Consider the following 6,697-nt stretch of genomic DNA (forward strand, 5'->3'; position numbering starts at 1 on the left):
GGGTTACATATTAATTATCCATTATATCTCTAAATATATGCCATATTTATTTGTAGGCTATTATGTTCTATAATAATATAATAAGGAGGGTATGTACCTATTGAGTGAGGCAGAAATCAAACTTATTTAGAAATCTCATATCAACAATTTTTCATTCTCAGCAAATGTTTGGGAGTATATAGTAGCATTTGAATTTCTAGAGATTCTGGATAGTATTATTTTTAGCACTTATATAATGACTGCGTAATGAACAGAGCAACCATATGTTTATTCTTTTAAAAAGAAACTATGATTTAGAACACTTTTCTATATCCAAGTACAGCAAGAACATACAGTATTCTTTTTATTGCTTAAAAAGAAAACACCCTTTCTCATAGAAATGGAAGAGAAAATGCTTAGGCCATGATAGCATTTGGGGGAATGTTAAAAAGACAGAGAGTCTTCAGTCCCAGTGAACCACATCCTCAACTAATCTTCTTGCTATGACCCTGTTTGGGGATCATGGAATCTCACTCATATAAACCAGCTTGCTTAAAAGGCCAATGGGGAAAGAGAATGACTCCAGAGTTGAATTATCTTCTGGAATCAGACATTAAATCCATATGGACTGTGATAAATTGTTATGGTGTCCCAGGTTGTATTCTAAACATTTGCACTATAGATATAGATATGCATCACTTGAAGTTAATACTTCAGCCATTCTTGTATGATCACATCCTAGGACTTAATCTACTTGGTTACCTATTGGAATACTTTGAGCTTCCGGAAATAAGATGGGGATATAAGTAGGTGGGGATAACAGGTGGACTTAAACGGAAGTTATGCTTGAATAATCAAACAACTCATTGTTCCTGATGCATTGATGTTGCTAATACTAACCACTTCTCTGCATAAATCTGGACTGTTATATACATCTTTCCAACCATCATTTGCCCACATTCAGAACTAGGTAGGCAAAGACAGGCAGGTGGGAAAATGCAGCTGTGGTTAGGAGATTAAGGACTGGCATTGTGTATTCAGTTTCGTGCCTTTGATTTTGTGTTGACGTTCCAATGTGTGATCCTATCCTGCTTTTCCCATTACAATCCTTTGTTGTGGAGAGAACTATTCTAATGGGAAAGAAATGTCCGTCTTGCTCTGTAACACACCGTAACTTCAACCCACGTTTCCTGACAAGATGGTGGAAGAAAGTAATAGATAACTTAATAGAACAGAAAACAAGAGCGACGTTTTGTGATGATTTATTTGACTTGTGGCAACATGACAGCAGAATGTGCAATGGGAACTCCATTTCTGAACTCTCCATGTAAAAATTCTTTGTGTGAGAGATGTTACTTTAGCAGCGTATCTTTTCTGTGTTGTACTTACAGTGTTGATGAACTCAGATCAATGACCTCAAATCATTACAGGTTTAAGCAAGCAAACAAGGAAAGCAAATATGGGAGTTCTGCATGGGAGTTTTATTGAGGAGAGGGAAAAGGAAGAAGAAAAAGAGGAAGAAAGGAGTGGAAGAATTAAGTGGAAATGGCTAACCAATACTTGTTGCTGCTACAACTGCTACAGGTAGTTCATGACTTACAACCATTCATTTAATGACCATTTGAAGTTACAACGGCAATGAAAAAATTACCTACAACCATTTTTCACACCTATAATCATTGCAGCATCCCCATGGTCAAGTAATCAAAGTTCAGATGCTTGGCAACTGGCATGTATTTATGATGATTGCAGTGTCCCGGGCAGTGCTGAAATGTAAAATTTGTTACTACCGGTTATGTGGGCGTGGCTTGGTGGGAGGGGGGTAATATGACTGAGTGGGCGTGGCCAACTTTTTTTTTTTACTTTTAAAACCATTTTTTCTACAATCTCTTCGGGTGAAGAGGTTGTAGAAAAAATGCTTTTAAAAGCCTCTGATGACCCCAGCTGAGCCGCGTGATCATCAGAGGCTTTTTTTTTAACTTTTAAAAGCATTTTTTTCTACAATCTCTTCAGCTGAAGAGGTTGTAAAAAAATGCTTTTAAAGCCTCTGACGATCCCAGCTGACTTGCCTGATCGGCAGAGGCTTTTTTTTCCTTTTAAAAGGGAAGAGGTTGTAGAAAAAATGCTTTTAAAAGCTTCTGATGATCCCAGCTGAGCCGCGCAATCATCAGAGGCTTTTTTTTTTACTTTTAAAAGCATTTTTTCAGCCAAAGAGGTTGTAGAAAAAATGCTTTTAAAAATTAAAAAAAAGCCTCTGATGATTGCGCAGCTCAGCTGGGCAATGGGGGGGGGCAGGGATTTTTGCTACCGGTTCTCCGAACCACCTGCCTCCATTGCTACCGGATCGGGCGGTCCGGTCCGAACCGGGAGCATTTCACCCCTGGTCCTGGGGTCATGTGATCACCTTCTGCGACCTTCCGACAAGCAAAGCCAGATCCACTTAACAAGCATGTTTCTAATTTAACAACTGCAGTGATTCATTTAACAACTGTGGCAAGAAAGCTTGTAAAATGGGGCAAAACTCACTTAACAAATGCCTTACTTAGCCATGGAAATTTTGGACTCAATTGTGGTTGTAAGTTGAGGGCTACCTATACTGCTGCTACAACTCATTGTGACTGATTGTCCTTTGTGTGGGATTGCAGCAGTCTTTGCTACTAATTTAGCTGAGCAGTCACCTCACTGAATGACTAAACAGGGAAAGTAAACAGTGGTCTGACAGAGGGAGCTTGTCAGAAATCCACAGCAACTGTCCAAGTAATATGGACAGCAAAGGAAACTTTGTGGGTATGTGTAATGTCGCCTTCTTGTATGAAGAGAGTAGGCATCAGAATTTCATTTTTTTAATGTGGGCCAGTGTGTTCACAGAAAAAAGTGACAATAAAGGTTCTCTTATCTTACCTTATCTATTGAGGAAGAAGTTAAAGGGAATAGAATAAAGGAAGCTGAGAAGTTTGTGAGCAGGACAAGGGCAGAAAAGGGAAATAAGAAATCAATATCAGATTTTCACTCTAGGTGAGAAGAGAAATAGCAGAAGAACAAGGAACAAAGAATAAAGAACAAGAACAGTGAGAACAATTAACCTGGGGACTGGCTTGCCTTCATAAATTATGGGTGCTCCATCACTGGAGGTTTTTAAGAAGAGACGGACAGCCGCTTGTCTGGACTGATTCAGGGTCTCCTGCTTGAGCAGGGGGTTGGATTAGAAGATCTCCAAGGTCCCTTCCAACTCTGTTATTCTGTTAACAGGGTTCCCGGAATAAACAACTAGCTACAGAGAAGATGCCACTGAGAAGGTTTAGATAACTTGCTCATGGACTTTCTACATCAAAGATTCTTAGACAAACATGGATGGCATCTTACATACACTAGGAAGAATATGTTTAGCAGTTAAAATCAGAACAAAGGGGAAAGATACAAAAGCCTCGGAGCAAAATGCTACCAAAGACAATGGGAAAAGCAGCATGATAAAGCAAGACTAAAAGATTAACAGGAAATGAATGAAGTAAAGTCAATATAGGACCCCAATTACAATCTCATATGTCTTTACATCAGTGCATAAAGTGTAAGAAACAACTAGGAAGATCTTGAAATTCTTGAAGAAAAAAAATGATGTCATAAACATTAGGAAACCTGGAAGGATAACACACATGTCAGGAATGAAGCCCTAGAAAATTACAATTTATTTAAAAGAATAAATTCAACACTTAAGAACAACATGGGAAGTAATTATGCTGTTGTATTTAGCCTTGGTCAGATTGCACTTAGTGTGATCTAGCCAGTTTTGAGCACTACAGCCTGAAATGGACAGTAACTGATTGGACTGTGTTTCAGAGGAGAGCGACCAAAATGATCAGCTGATGAGAAATCAACTCCATTGAAAGGAACTAGGCATGCAAAGAAGACTAGTGAAACATGATAGCAATTTTCAGATATCTAAAAAGTGTTGTCATAAAAGAGGAGATGAACTTTTCTGTCATTCCAGAGGGCAGGATCAGATCCAAAGGGTTGAAACTAGAGTGAAGTAGGTTTAGATAAGTTGTATGCGGAATTGCCTAATTAGACAACTGTTAATCAGAATTGTTAATCAGTGGCTACAGACTCTCATCAGATGCTACATACTTTTTCACTACTGCTCTTCTGGCAATCAGCGGATACAACATTTCATGAGGCTAGACCAGGGGTGAAATCCAGCAGGTTCTGACAGGTTCTGGAAAACTGGTAGCAGAAATTTTGAGTAGTTTGGAGAACGGGCAAATACCACCTCTGGCTTGCTCCAGAGTAGGGAATGGGGAGGGAATGGGGATTTTGCAGGATCCTTCCCCTGGAGTGGGGTGGGAATGGAGATTTTGCAGTATCCTTCCCCTGCCACACCCACCAAGCCACACCATGCCCACCAAGCCACACCCACAGAACCGGTAGTAAAAAAAATTGGATTTCATCACTGGGCTAGACATCCATCTGTAGAATGCTTTAGTAAATCCTGCTCTTGCATCAAGCAGGAAGACAGATTGCACAATCTCTCTACTTGCTGCCTTCTAACTTTTTTTTTAACTTTAACATTTTGCTACCCTCAGTGAAGATACTGCTTTTTTGATGTTATTAACCAGTAATGACATTGTTTATGTATATGCCACCCATTTTACTGTTAAGGTTACTTAGGGCAGCTTACAAAATAATAAATAAATTATCTGCAGATGAGTTATTATTTATGGTCTCTATATTGTCCTAGAATGGAATTGTAGGTCTATCTTGACCAGTGCCTGATTTACAGCTGCTGTTGGTATATAAATAAATAAATTATCTGCAGATGAGCTATTATTTATGGTCTCCTAGAATAGAATTGTAGGTCTACCTTGACCAGTGCCTGACTTACAGCTGCTGTTGGTATCTTGTGTTATGTTAGAACAGGGTGTCAAACTCATGATGTCATGTTGTTATTGCGTGATGTACTGCAACTTTTTTTCCCTTCGCTAAACCAGTGGTGGACATGGTCAGTGCATGATGCATGCGGCCTGCAGACCGAGAGTTTGACACCCCTGTGCAAGAAGGTTTTTATTCTTTTCTCCTCCATGGTCCTCTGTGTGTTTGTTCAGTCATTATTGTCTGATCCCTTCTGAGTTTCTTTAACATCACTCCCCCAAGTTTCTTTAGAGAAAATCCTTTTACAGTTGTTATGTCAGTTTCTATGGGTCAAAATATCAGTACTTCAGAGAGAATTTTATCTCACACTTAACAAGAATAAGCCAGAAATGTAAGAATAATGGCCAAATAACCATGACTAAAGTAATGAAATTGCAGAGAGAGAAAAATATTCTGCTCTTTGCTTTGTTGTCATGCCCTTTTTCTTTTATCACATTGCAACAAGACTTCTTCTTTCTGAACAAGACTTTCTTGCCTATGTACTTTTCTCCCTTCTGCCCCATTGCCCTTTTTCTCTTTGATCTTTTTAAACATGTTTGCTTTTAAAAGAAGAAACAGCAGCTCCAGATGACCACCTCTCTTTCCAATATTGTCATCAATAGTTTGGGTTCGGGTGAAGGGGGAAGATGGCTGCTAGTAATTCTAGTCCTAGGACACCTGCATTGTCCATAAGTGCAAGAAAACTCAAAGATAATGCAGCAGACTGGCACAACCTAATCATGAAATGGGAAACCTTGAATGATAATGGGTTTTCTATTGCCACCAAGATTGTAAACATCAAAAATGCTACACAGTTTAAAGACAGCAATTTGGAGATGGAACATTAGGATCCCTCTGACAGTGAAAGATTGCCACTTAACTATAACATGGAACTGGAGCAGTGCTGTAGAGAACTACATTTTTCATGTATTGGCTAAAATACATGAGAAAATGGAAAAACTGTGTTCAATAACTAAAGGGGTCTGTGACTTAGAAACATGCAGCAGAACCCAAGGCACTGTTATTTCACATATGGCCTGTTTCCCATTTCCATGAAGTCTCGGTCAAGCTCTTAGATATGTATTCCCAAGAACTGAAACTCAAGCACACCATTGTGGAAGAAATTGCTCATACTGCTGACCAAGATCTAGTGATGGTCTATTTATCATCATGGTTATATCAGCCCTACATTGACAATAGCAACATAATTCTGTTAGAAAGTATGTTGTTAGAAATAGGGCATAGGCAGTTATAATTTTACCTATTTGATATATCACCTTAAATTTAAATACTTAGGTAGCGAGATATATAGTGCTAATATTGTTATGGATTTACAATTTTATTACAGCTTATTTATAATAAAGTTCTTACTTTTTTATGAAAAAAATAGTTTGGGTTCAATTTTGGATTCAATTCAATTTGGCCTTGTTGTTGTATTAAAAATTGAAAGAGTTGTGACATATGTGTCACAATATAGAACAGGGGTGTCAAACTGGCAACCCACGGGCCAGATGCGTCATGTGCAGGCCACACCCACCCCAGCTCCATGAATTGGAAAAACATCATGAAACATCATGTGATGGCATTACACAGTGAGTTTGACACCTGTGATATAGAAGATCTGAGAAGAGCACTGTGCATTGATGTAGCTGGAAATCTGAAAGACTGAGTTAATCTAACTGTGCTAATAAATTTGTTACATAACAGATAACCTCAACAAAGCATCTGGGATTAATTCTAGAATGCAGGTGACATAATACATAGAAAAGCACAAAAATAATCCTAGACAAAAGACAAAACTATAATTGTAGAATTT

The 6,697-nt window shown here is 38.5% G+C and overlaps 1 pseudogene; it reads left to right on the top strand.

Moving 5' to 3' along the window:
• The first annotated feature begins 5,528 nt into the window (after positions 1 to 5,528).
• On the top strand, positions 5,529 to 6,136 carry LOC139320242 (cyclin-dependent kinase 2-interacting protein-like; annotated as a pseudogene).
• Positions 6,137 to 6,697: the final 561 nt, after the last annotated feature.

This window comes from Pituophis catenifer, unplaced genomic scaffold (assembly GCF_029215685.1).
Source record: "Pituophis catenifer annectens isolate HBS135680 unplaced genomic scaffold, rPitCat1.0.hap2 SCAF_1, whole genome shotgun sequence".
NCBI lineage: Eukaryota > Metazoa > Chordata > Lepidosauria > Squamata > Colubridae > Pituophis > Pituophis catenifer.